We start from the raw sequence: 14,123 nt of genomic DNA, 5'->3' as shown, positions 1-14,123 counted from the left end.
TTTTTGGTCCAGCAAATGAACCCCCCAAAAAACCCTCCATTTTTCACCCAGCTCTATTCTTAAACATCTCACACCACTCACCTTGTTTTATTTAAAATTTCACACATGCATACTCCCACACCAACAACTAATTTTATACATAATTGCTCTCAGCCTGGGGATTTGTGTTCTATCACAGTGCCAAGGATCTATTTTGCAGTTCGGCCTGTGCTCTGTTAGCAGATGGAATTAGATCACGATCATTTATTTACAGGCAGCCATGAGCTGAGAGATCCGTGTTCCATCCATCTCTGTCTGTCGGAACAAGGCTTAGCAGGGAACGGCTGGATTTTGATGCAATGCATTTTGCTAGAAATATATTATCCGTTATTTTTAGAAGCAGCCTAGTGCAGCCTGAAGGCTGAAATAACCCCAGTAAAAAGGAATTTTCCTTCAGCAGCAAGGCTCTACGGGGCTGCAGAGGATGGTGCTCCTGGTACCATGCTGCTGGACATGGAGATGTGCACAGGTCCTTGCTGGAGCCTCCCCTCCCTGCCCAGAGGTAAAGCATTCCCACATATAATAAGCCACAGAACAGGCACACAGGTAGTGTGGACAAACTCCCCACAGCAAGGTATGGAACCATAGAATGGTTTGGGTTGGAGGGACCTTAAAGATCATCCAACTTCAACCCCCCTGCCACGTGCTGTTTGCAGCTCAGGCTGCCTTGGGCACACCAACCTGGCTGTGAATGGCTCCAGGCACAGGGGATCCACTGCTTCTCTGGGCAACTTCTTTATGGCTATCTGCAGCGAGATTAAGCGTCCCTCAACTGAAGGGAGGGAGCCCAAAGCCTCCCTGCCAAGGAAGCCAAGAGCCAATGTCCTCCTGTCTGTGCCCTGCTTCCCACCAAAGCCAAAATCCCATGGCTGATCCCCACAGCAATAAGGCCAGCCTCATTCCTTTGCTGCTCCGTGCTGTAGGAACATTTAATGCCTCACTGACCCCAATCCAAGTGCAGAATCGCACAGCCCTGCAAACTCACCCCCTAACTGGGAGAGTCTCACGTCTAGAGGCTGCTTTCCATCCCTGCTGGGAGAAGTGATGGGGGAAAAACACGGTCAAGATGTGGTGTGGTGTAACATGAAACAAGGAAGCAGACAGGACGAAAGGAATCGAGGCTCACCACAAGCTCTGCAGGGACTCCTGCAATGTCAGCCCCACACCTGTGCATCGCAGGTCGGGGATCTCTCACGGTCCTGAGCCAAACTATGTATGTTAACTGGACTTTGTCTCTTAGAGAGATGCTTTAGAGCCAGACAGCCTAGGTTTCCTTTGCAAACTGCATCCAAGGCTAACCACTGTATTGAAAATATGCATCTCGCTGCCAGTTTGGATTACTGACATCAGTTCTACCTCTGCTTTGAGTTTTACTACACTTCAGACAGCAAGGAATAAAGACACCTCTAGGGTTAGATGCCTGCTCTCTGCAAAAAATCCCTGCAACCCATAAACATGTTACATTTAGGATGCACCACTTCTCCATCCAGCACATTTGGCACTGGCATCCTTCAGCCCACTCCTACTCTCCCACACAGCATCACGAGCACCCATCACGGCCGAGCAAATGGCTCCATCCAGTCCTACCAGATTCTCAGCCTCTTGAGGATCGTTTCTCTGCCTAATTCTGCCAATTACCCTTTGCTAGCCTTTATCAAAACCCCTCTGAGCCCCACGGCGGTCCTCACAGATCCAAGTAGCAGGACAAGGAATACCTTCCACATCTCTGCAGCTTTGACATAGCCCTTGGGGACACAAGGGAGTCCACAGCCCCAGAGATCCCAATATACCTGGTCCTCGTAAGAGGAGGAACAAGGCAATAATTGCCTCTGATTAGTGGCTAGCACAACACTGCACAGAGGACTACTTTGTTTTGTTTTGTTTCAGTGGTAACTTCTGGATGAAGAAAAATGAGTGGAGATATCCTGTTGGGGTCAGCCAGGCATGTTTCATTTTCAGCTTCAAAACGGCTGTGCCAGGCTACATTTCTAATTGACTTTAGCATGGAAAAAAAGCAGAAAATATCCATAATGCTGTGCTGAAACGAAAAGTTTACCACAATTCCTTCGCGCTGTTACTTTAACTCCAAACTCACCAACCTGAGCATCCACACCTTTCCTGGTACAACCAAGCCCTTATCCACCATGTGCCTATTTGTGCTAGATCTGACTTTTGATATCTACATGGTAACAAGAACTCTCATGTGTATCCTACACATTAAGTTGGTGGTTGCCCCCACCTTGAAATTCTCCTAAAAATGGCACTTTTAGACCCAGAAATGGAGGCCCAATGCCAGGGGAGATTTCTCCTGGCACGTGGCAAGCAGTGGGTAAGGCTGTCTATCAGCCAACCTCCTCTCACGCTTGTCAGCACATGTGCTCAGCCCCAGTGTTGTGTCACCCTGACAGCTGTGGAAGATTTGGGAGTGAATCTTGAACATCTCTCTGAGCAGGGATGAGGAACAGGGAAAACAGAGCCTCTGAGTCCAAACCAGACAACAGCAGAATGGCACAATTCATCTGCAGGGAAACCACCCCACCCCATACCTTCCTACAGCAGTACCAAGCATTATCCCTGAGCAACAATACACTGGAAAATAAGCTCCAATCAGGGCTATACTGTCACGCAGCCAGAGGATTGAGAGGCACAGGGCATGGTCACCGGTGCCCACCAGCTCAGGGGTGATGCTGGCACATCTGTTTCAGACAAGCAGAGTTCTCCCGCAGCCAAAAATGCCCCCAGATTTAACAGCCAGTGAGAGTTCAGCCCCAACCGTGCAATCAGGAAACATGAGGATATTTAAATCAAATCTCTTAACTGGTTGTGTTCATCCTTCTGCATGAAAGGTCTCTGGAAGACACTCTTGAGCACTTCACCCAAGCTAATCGCTTGAACCCAAACCATCACAGCCTACAAATCCTTTAAACTTTGCGAATTGACTTCATGCTGAACAGCTGCCAGGCTCTCGTTCGCTCGCAGCTACAGGAACAGCTTTCTTATTAATAAATGGGGGATTCCTGCGCATGCAACACCCCATAACAGCAATAGCAATGACTCGGTCAAATGCCTCTGCTCAGAGATGAGGAAGTGTCCCGGAGGTTTCAGGCAGCAGCATCAGGAAAGGCAAGATGCACATTCAAAACAAACGATGGCACAGTTCCTTCCAGAAGTGTGAGGACAGCCACTGTGGTGTGTGCTACAGAGATGGGGACGTCTGCTATGAATTGCTGTGCTCTGACACCCAAAATGCTACAGCTCTCCTCAGTGGGAAACAACTGGGATATCTCCTAAAGCCGTTGGTAAATGAGGATGTTAACGGTGACAATTGCATCAGGATAAGAGCAATCTCCTATTTTAGCCTAATTAGTGCTGCGCTAAATCATCAGCCCAGGCCTTGCCTTTTGCAGTGGAAAGAGACATCTGTGAGGCTCTTGCACGTGTTTTATATTATTCTCCAGCACAATATGTATAAACTAACGCTGTTCTACACTTCCACAGCACCTCATCTGGAAATCTGAAAGCGATTTATGAATGGTGGGCATCTGTGACATTTTACAGATGAAAATGGAGGCACGGAGGGATTCAGTAATTAGCCCCAGACTTGTGCAATGAGTCAGCTGCAGAGCAGAGCCTATTATTTGTTGTGTGGTAACATTTAGTGTCCAAACACACAGGGACACGAGTCTTATATCTGCCAAAAAAGCACACAGGCATGCCCCAAAATGCCACCCAGGTCTGCACTCAGACCAAGGCTGTCTGAATGCACGTCCTGAAGCACAGCCTCCTCTGGCAGCCTGCTCCCTCCGTTCTTGTAACACAACTGCAGACCAGAAGAAGGGTTAATACGCCTGAACGTTCATCTGCTTTTTCCACATCAGTTGATCTAATAAAAAAGATTGATTCTCCCTGCAAATCTGGCCTCGCTTTAACAAATCATTTGATTTGACACAGAGGACTATATTCAGATACTTTAAATTCCACTTCAGTCCCTGAAAGAAAAGTTTCTGATGGACTGAACGCTTGGAAACAGCCAACAGGAAACACCAGGCTGAGACACCCACCTTGGGTAGGGTTTACATTACTGAGTGTGGCCAGAAGCATCTGCAGATCTCTCTGTGCTGTAGAGCTTATGAGCCTATGAGGAACATCACATTGTTAGAGAAAACAGACAGCCTGTTCTGTACCTTCTAGAAATACAGCAGCAGCTCACACTTCTGAAGCACCTCCAGTATGTAAGCACAGCACCACGTTATCCTCCTGCCTGACCCAAGGCAGTGGGCAAGATGCCTGGAGTGACACTCTCAACATGATGGGATTGGGATCACCGAGAGGTAGAAAAAGCCCATGAAAAAATCCAGACACTTACATTAAAAAATTCTCAATTTCTTCAGTTTGAAAACACAGTGAAGCATCTGCAGCCAGATCTCTACAGCAGACCTAATTTGCAGCTTTCCATTATTCCCTCTTGGTGCTGCTTATATCAAAGTTAATAAAAGCTGAACATGGAAGGAGCTGATTTTATAGGGTTCCTATCCTCAGCATACCTGCTCTCTACTTATCCGGTATGTTTCCTTCTAAAAAGGAGAAGGAATCTTCGTGCCACTTGGTGCCAACATTAAACCCATGCTGCACAAGGAAGGAGTGGAATATCTCCTGCACATTTCATTGTAGAATAGTTACCTCCCCTCCCCAGCCCTCAGTAAGCAAGTCCCAGGCACATTAGGGGCAATATACTCTGAAGGCTGAAAAGTGTCAGGGTAGTGGTAAGCAGAATAGTGCACAGTCACCTCTGGGCTTATTTAATAAACTCTTCTGCAGAGCTTCTTACAGTATAAGGCAAAAAATGGTATTGGATAAATGATTGCAGCACTCTGCCTGCGATGATAAAAGCCAAGAAGGGATCACAGCAGGTAGGGAAGAAGAGCCTTGACAGTAACATCACTTACAAAAGACAATCTGGAAACGAGATTACCCTGTAGATACACCAATAATTAAGAATTTTGAGGATTCAGATATAATCCCAGCTGCCCCAATATTTTTCCTACATGTCTTTGGGCAGTCATTTAGTTCTTCCATTTGGGAGCACCCACAAAAAGGTCAGTGTGACCAGATGTGCATTTTTGGGCCAGAATGAGCCCGAGCAACAGAGAGAAATAAACAACAGTATCCTCAGCTATAGAAGAACCTATGAAAGAGAACAAGAACATGGAGGGCTCCTCTCCCACAAGGGCTAGGGCTGCCTCCTCTGTTCAAAGATAGTTTTTCCTGGCACAACTTCAAGGAAGGTCCTGGAGAATGGAAAGGGTGGTGGGCACTTCCAGTCTCAGGGTCCCAGCCAGGGGACATGGGTCTGCATGCTGCCCGCCCTGCCCCACTTGGCTGCCCCAGGATGAACCAATTCTGTGCTGAGCATCCATAGTCAATGAGGCTCAGAGCACGTTCAGTAACATCCACAGAGCACACATGAAGAGAGGAGCTATAGTTCAAGCATGAAACACATCTCCAAAAGGAGCAGAAAGACAGAAGCTCGTCCCGATTTAAGGCTTCGCTGGAGCTTATGGACTATGGGACAACTTATTTCTTTGGGGTCCTTACTGAATGCAGACTCGGCAAAGAGGCAGATCAACATGAGCTCTCCATCTCCTCACCATATGCCTGCTCTCACAAAACCAGCCTTGTTGGATCAATCTGTCTGCTCAGCACATGTGCAGCTTTGGCACTGTCATAACTTTCATTTACCACAAAACCTGCACATGGCCATCAGGTACAAAGACTGCTGCGTGAATCCCTGCTGCTTTTCCATTAACCATTAATGGAGATTGACAAGTCTAGTTTAAAACCCTGCTTGGATTTCTGCACATGTACCAGCTTCCAAGCTGCTCACCGTGTCAGCTCAGAGGCATAAAGTCCTGCAGCAACAGGCAATGCTTTGTTGCCAGTCCACTTCCAACCTTTAAAACCATCTCAGCTTCTCCAGGGGGGCAGATCAGAGACACCAGCACCAATTCACAGAAACACTCAGATGTGAGGAGACACCAGGGCCACCACGGCTGGCTCCTTATATAAGCCTGCACTGCAAACAGGGTCACAGCCATCTCCCCTCTGAGAGCTCTGCAGCATCACCTCAAGAAGCTGATCCCTGCTTTATGGCACTCCTCACTCCTCAAAGATGGATGAGGAGCACAGCCTGGTCAGCGAAAGTAGGGTGGGAAGCTTTAGTTGCAGGAAGAGAAGCACAGAACAGGCAGAGACTCACAGCCCCCTCCCCAACGCCTCCCCTACAAGCAGTGGGTACCCCTGGCTCCTCCAGCCCCCGCTCTGCTCTGGGTTCTGCTTTTCCCTGATGTTCAAGTTGCCCACTTACGGTCCTGGCTGGAAGAGCGACCGTGCTGGCGGCCCAGGGAACCTGCAGGGACAGAAGAAGCAATTAACACTGGGGACAGGTGAAACTCTCACCCTGTGCAGCATCAGTTCAACAGAAAAAAAGTTTATTCAGCCTGGGGAGTGAAACTTGCCTTCACCCTCCCTGCTTATTTGGCTCTTAACCCTTTCCTACACACAGCAAGGCACAGGTGTGCACACTCATGCCCTCAAAGTGCTGAAATAAGCCTGTAAAAGAGCCCCATGCTCTAATGGAAATGATGCTTCCAAAAAAATATAAGCACAAGAATACCAGCTGAATGAAACAGGCTTCAGCAATCCACCCTGGCTGAGCGTACGAGGAGCTTGGAATTTGTTTTTTGCTTTCAGAATGGCAGTCCCTGCCTCAGTTGTATGCTATAGGCTATAGCCCCAGGATCAAGAAGGGAGAGCTGAGCCATGGGGAAGAGAGCACAGCACCTTCCCAGCCACTGCAGCCTGTGCTAAAACCCAAGTTTGTGCCAGCAAGAGAAGGAATCACATGGGGAGGGGAAAGGGCTTTGTGCAGTGTGCACACAGCAGCATCTCCTGATGGCTCCAGAGGTGCAGGTTTGCCCCCAGCTCTGCAGGATCAGCCCATAGTTACCTCACCTCTAGAGATTTCTCTGTCTCTGTGTGATGATGACTGCAACTGCCTTTGTAAACCACCCTGAGGTTTGCAAAGACTTAACTATTTAAGTCTGGACCACAAAGCACTTTCATCTGGAAAGCACAACAGATGAGCGTATCACTATCTATGCGTTCTTGCAGAGAAGGGCAAAAAAGGAAAAAGAAAACTGCTAAACAAGGTAAGGAAGTCATCTTGGTACCAGGCACTTCCCACAGCACTGGCAGATGACGGTGACACTGCGGTGTCCTATATTAGTCCTCATCTACATACTTAAAATTGCCTTGAAGATGCTAACTACAAACAACTGTCACAAGATTCTACAAGAGCGTGTTTGCTGTACCAGTAACTAGAAACATCACATTAAAAACAAACAAACAAGATCAGATAATTACTCTGAGTGTGGTTTTAGTTTGCACGTGTGCCTAGAGAGCCAAGCAGCAAGCTCGCTCACTGGCCTACTCAATCTTAACTGGGAGGACTGGGAGATGTTGGTGCAATTCCACCAGCATGCATCTGGACAAAGCCTGGAGTCCCATAACACCCTCAACACTCAACTAAAACCCACACAGACCTCCTTGGAGGATCAACGTTTTAAACCAGCATTACCTTCCTCCTGAATTTGCCCTTTTAGAGAAGCTGACACAGACTGAGAACGTTTCCATAATGTTTTCATTTTCTTTCATTATTCTACCATTAACAGCAACTACAAACAACCATGCTCTACTCTGAGGAGCAGATTATGATCACAGTTTAGTCCTTACCAGTTACAATTAGATTAATGTTTTATGCCTTCTGCAAGGACTGCAGAGTCAACAGAATAGCAAAGGCCAACTCCGGAGGGATCCCATTACTAACTCAGGATCCACCTAGAGTTAAACCACATCCCCAAAGCAGCATCGGAAGTTTCTGCCTTTACACAAAAGTGCCAGGCTATCAGTGACATCGAGAAACGTTTACGAGGTCTTTTCTGCAACAGCAACAAGAAAACGAAATCACAAGCAATGCAATAAGAAAGGCCAGGCCAAGGTAGATATGTATCCCACAGCCCTGCGCACGGAATCCATTTCTGGAGTGCTGCCTAAAACTCTGCATCCGCCTTGTGCTGGCTCAACCCCCACTGCTCTTGGCAGGTGAGATAGAAAATTGGTTATAAAATGAGCCCTATATTTTATAAGTTTCATAAACATTTTTTAAAAAAAATCAAATATGAGGTATTCTCAGATGATCCTGTGCCAGAGAGTAATGTAGTCTAACTTGGAAACAGAGTTACCACCTGTTCATGGCAACCTCTCTTTTAATCTTCATTTCTATTTTACGAGCTGACCAACACTATTTTATTAGCTGATAATTAGTTTAGGTTGATTTAATTAAACTGAATTGATTACAGCCCTTCTTCCTCCCAGGGCAATCTTTCTGCAGGATTAGGAGTTTTAACAACTTGGACCCTGTACCTATGAAGCCGTATAGCAGAGCTTCTTGTCAGAAGTGGTCACACTGTTCGGGTCAATACATGCCAGTGGACACAGAAATGTTCTTAGGAACTGGTTAAGAAAAAGGCAGAACCTGGCTTCCTGGTTAGAAAAAGGGGTGATAATTTGGCCCCAGGTATCATTACTTCTTAAGCTTAACTTAAGGAAGGAACAGCAGCTATGGTGGAGGGGGTAAATTCTAAGCAAATGCTGCTACTGAAACCGATGAATGCAGTTAGTACTCAATCTAAAGCTTTAAGTTGATGACAAGAATCTGTTGTCATCAAAAGGCCAACACATCATCTGCATCTTGGATGGATGCCTCTGAAATAGACCACAGAACGGCTTGTGATGGAAGGGACCTTAAAGCCCACCCATTCCAACCCCCTTGATGTGGGCAGGGTTGCTAACCACTAGACCAGGCTCCTAAGGGCTGCATCCAACCTGGCCTCAAGCATACCCAAGGATGGGAATTGCATATTAGGCAAAGATAGCTTTTATTTTTAAGTGTCTGCTCCTCTGTGAGCACATATATTCACACAACAGCATTCAGGCTAAAGCACTGTGCCTCTCCAAAAGTCTGGTCTACATGGAAGAAGAGAGCGTAGGGTAGACATCTCAGCTACTTTTAACACATCTTTGAATTTGTTTGTAATGGATTTATCTGCAAGTAAGGTACGGGTCAGACTGCGAAGAGATAGCATTCCTCCAGATGGATTGTATACATAGTTATGTTTGGCTTATTTTAAAGAATTAAAGCAGTAACTGACCACCAGCAACGTCATCAATAGCCTTTGGAGTACTGGCCCTTACCAAACTGGACTCCAGTGAAATACTCAGGGATGAACTTTCTCATGTCATGATTTCGTAAGTCCCATTTTGCAACGAGGCAGAACTGAGCGCTTAATTATATCTGCAGAGCCTGCAGTAGAGGTTGTGGCAACAACTCAACCTTGGAGAAAGGATAAAAATGACTGTAACAGTAGTAGATATTTGGGTGCAGTTAAGTACAGACAACGCTGTAGTCAAATGGCTGTTCTTCAAGATATATGTTGCCTTTGATACCTACAGAGCCTTGAAAAGTAAAACACCATCATTAGTCATAACTTGCTGGCAACAGGAACCCTAATAATTCTGACTAATTGTCATGGAAAGTTACCCTGATTGCAAATTTGACAGTTATAAAAATCCAATTTAGGAATTCCAAACAGGCCAGGAACATAATTAGGGACTATATTTTAACACCCTCTTGATCAATGGTGGGGTAATGGAGAGACTTCCAAGAGCTTTGTTTTGAAATGAATGGCGCCATATTGATGAAACAACTTGGACAGAAACCAGAAATTAAATTGAAAGTTTAAACAATGCAGCTGTATTTTATCATCCTGTATTGTCAAGCTTTAACGAAAATAGCTCCTAAACAGAGCCACATGTTTTGCCTGTTGCCCAAAAACTGAAGGTGAATTTTAAAACCCTTTCCTAAACTGCAGGATGCCAAGATTTTTCAGCTAGAAGTTATTATTAGGACACTACAGTATTTCATAGAAGTCTTGACAACGGTTTTGTATGGTTTCTGTAACAGCAACTTCATTTTTTAAAGCAGAGATGGTTCAGATGAGTGATGCTTCAAAAAAATTAATAATAATGGAGTCTCTGCTGTGCATTTCTTACGTATGGGATGTAAAATTAAGAAGTAAAATCTCATCGTCACTGGAACCACAGAAATATAGAATGGCTTGGGTTGGAAGAGACCTCAAGGATCATCAGGTTCCAACCCCCCTGCTGCAGGCAGGGCCGCCAACCTCCATGTCTAACAGTAGAGCATTGCTGAGCAATCATTGCAGAGAATATAATCAGGATTCCCTGTTCGTCCTACATGTCATTAACAATACTGTCAGCTCCCTTCTAAACTCGAGGCCTGGGAATAGATCAAATACGGGTATATCACGTGTTTCAGTGACAATGAGAAAACTGTACTTGACTGCCAGTCTGAGAGAATCTCTTGCCTTTGAGGATTAAGATATGATGGAGAAAGCCACTCTTATTACTTACAGTGCTCTGAGAAGCAGATCTTTGATAACTCTAGCGAATTGGTCAATATACAAGAAACAGAAAATGCATAAAAAGACTCTGTCTCTATAATATTCAAGTTGCATTTACACAGCTGGGAAATTAGGGGGAAAAGTTCTGGGGTTTGGCTTCTTGTCTGTTCAAATAGCCTAGAGGATTTTAGAAGGGTGCAAGTCATACAAATTAAATGGGATCCTACCATGTTTATTTACTGGAAGTACAGTATTTAACATTGCAAGACTCAATTCCATATTGTGCAAAGACCTGCTGAGAAACCAATACCACACTAAGTTCTGCCATCCTTCCCCTTAAAGGCTTACGTTTGATCTCAGTCTTGAATCCCTGTAATCCACAACCAGAAGAGGAAAAAAAAAACCAAAAAGCTCTGGGATTGTAACCCTCCAGCTGAAGAGGTTCAATGGCTCAACCCTCACATGTGCTACAAGAACGAGGTATTTTAATTGCATCTATCAGGAAGTTTGCAGAAGGATGCATGCAACTTTCATCTCATTTCACTGGATGGAGGAAGGGAGAGGAGACATAAGGAGATAAAAAAGCAGAGAACAAAAGGGGTGCAAGCAGTGTCTCTTAGCCTCTCTTGTGCTGGATAAACATGTCTGTCAGATCCTGAGAAAGTGAGGTCGGGCTGCAAGCCCTGGTAATGGTGGTCTGCAAGGCTGAGCGTCTTTTATCTGCCTGTGTGACATGGCTTCCAGAGAACACATGGAACAGTGAGGTTGGACAGCTTCCATCTCAGTTCTGCATGCTCCTTTTCCTTGTGTGCTCCTCTGTGAAGGGTGTAATGATGTGAGTACATACTACATGTTTTTGTAAGCGTGAGACCTGAGAAGAGCAGGTCAGGTAGCTTTGTAATGATTAAAGCTAAAGCAAGTTGAATGCTTCTGATTACTTACTACTCAACCCTTCAGTAAACACATTCAGACGAGTGCTCTGAGTAGCACCATCTCCAGTGTGAGCACAGCCTTTACACCACACTGATCCCAGCTGCTGCCTACCTGCCCCATAGCAGCACTTCACCCATCTGCTGGGTGTGCTGCGATCACACTAACTTCTGCTGGGAGACCATGCTGCCTGATGGCACGCTGAGCAGCTGTGGGCAGGCTGCTACCCTGGGACAGCAAGCAGGCAGCCCCACCAACCCTTCACATCTGAATATCTTTCTGTTTCATATCCCTGCCTACTAAATGATGCATCCTTGCCTTGCGTACATGAAGGACATCAGCTGTATGATAGAGGCTGAAAGACTCACTATAGAGGTCATATTGCTCCTTGGGCAGACCATAGAAAGCACTCTTTTACTCTGCTTCTTACCCAATACATCACTGCAATGCAAACTCCTGTGTTCATTAAATGGTATCTCAAACGTCGGAACTAGGAATGGTTTTTAATGAGGTTGCTGCTCCCATTCATCTGCCACTGCTCAATATCTCACTAGCAGTTTATCTCTCTCAGCAGACTAACAAGACTGTAAAAGCAGCAAGATAAACGCTGGCCAAATAGCTGAGCTCCTATAGCCTAGTGTGTGAACATGGACTTCCAAAGTGCCTCATAACCTCACGGCCCAGGGCTTTGCTGATGAGGCTGAAGGAAGGACTCAGAAGAGGGAGCACCTACCTGTGCTGTGGCAAGTTTTCTCTACAATCCTTTCATGGCTAATGAACATCCAACAACGCTTGATAAAAACAGTGTCTGCTACTGATCAAGCACTGGTTGCTTTGTATCACACTTGAATCTAACAGGAAGAAACGTCCGAGAAGATGTATTGTCTAAGTTCAATGTTTTATCAAAACCATATGAGCACACATAGCCTAAGGCTCTGGTCAAAAGCCAAAACACACAAGCAGGAAACTGCAAGTGGGTAAAATGTGACACTCAAAAAAGGGGTGGTTACCTCTACGCCAAAAACGAAGGCATTTTTACCATGATGGTACAGTGTTATCTGGAACACCTCTGCCTCCTGAAACAGAACACAGAGCCTCACAGTCTCCTTGGTCCAGGCTCTACTGATGGAAATCCCAGCTCAAACCACCTCTGGACAACATATCCAGCATCTTTTCATCTGCATATCCATTTATATAGATGCATGCACACATTCATATACCCCTGTGTCTGCACTATGAGGAAAACCACTTCCATCACAGCTATTTTTACTCTCAGACTACTACCAAGAAGCTTTCTCAATGATTTCCCTCACAATACAGAATTTGGCTTCAGTGACAAACTATGCCCAGTGCTTTCCTCAAAGATAAACCCTTATGCCAGCACCACAGGACAGAGCTGCCAGTGGTTGGAGCCAGTGCTGAACCACCACCTGTACCATCCCAACCACCTCTTGCTGCCGTGTCCATTTCAGCCCCTATTTTCCAATGAGGTCAACTCTGGAGTCATCGAGATGTGGGGCAATGGAACTGTGTTTCAGCTGGAAGGGACAAGGCTTCTCCAGTTTTATCAGCTCCCAGCTGCTGAGAAAACAAGAGTTCCAGCAGCACTTTCTAAGCCCATGTTTAACTCCCAGGAGAGCAGCTCTAAGTACCAGTTGGCTCATGGACTTCAGATACCTGCCACGTGCACTTAAGCAAAGAGAGCCCAAACCATTTGTGACAAGAACACGAGGTGAATATAACACACTAACCATCACCAAGCTATGCTAGCACATTTTTGTGTTAAATCGTTGTTTCCAATTAACTTGAACAAGAAAACACATACTGAGTGAGCTTGCCACATTCCTGGTAAGGCACAATCCACAGGTCACAGGGCATCAGGAAACATCTCCAAATCCCCACGGTTCTTCATTCCTAACCCCAAGCACACAGCACCATCCCAGCAGTGCTTGCCTAGCCTAGCAACATCTATTTACAGCTGTAAAGCTCTGACACTACTGCCCACGTGCTCCATCCCTGCTGGTGCCCCAGACCATGGATGGGATTCTGGGCAGCCTGAGCTGGTGGGGGCAGCCAGCCCATGGCAGGGGGATGGGGCTGAGTGGGCTGTGAGGTCCCTTCTAACCCAACCATCTTGTGATACCAACTGCACACTGCACCACGACACATAGCAGCAGAAGAGGCCTACTAACTAGCACCTGGTCTTAAATTGTCTGTCCAGTCAAGGTTAAAAAGTCTCATGGAAAAGGCATTACCATGTATGCAGTGGCCACAGCTCCCTCAATAATGTGCCCCCCATCGCTGAAAAGTAACATAGCTGTTGGAAAGAACTGGAAAACAGTTTTCAAGCTTCATTAAAATATTTCAAAAAGTTACTTTGATTTAAAAAACCCACCTTAATAAAGCTATATTTATAGTTTCTTTCCACAGTCTTCATCCATTTATACAGCTGCAGTTCCTCTAAAAGACAGTTCAAAGAAATGCAGCTCCAGGCACCCAGTCAGAGCCTAAAAATCCATTGCTGAGTTTCCCAAGATTTCACTAATAAAATTTGTCTTCGGCAATATAAATTGAAGAAGTCAAAACAGAAACCAGCTTATAATCTACTGCAGC

Source organism: Meleagris gallopavo, chromosome 21 (genome assembly GCF_000146605.3).
Source record: "Meleagris gallopavo isolate NT-WF06-2002-E0010 breed Aviagen turkey brand Nicholas breeding stock chromosome 21, Turkey_5.1, whole genome shotgun sequence".
NCBI classification, from domain to species: Eukaryota; Metazoa; Chordata; class Aves; order Galliformes; family Phasianidae; genus Meleagris; species Meleagris gallopavo.
The sequence above is the reverse complement of the archived record's forward strand: the minus strand, read 5'-3'. Positions refer to the sequence as shown.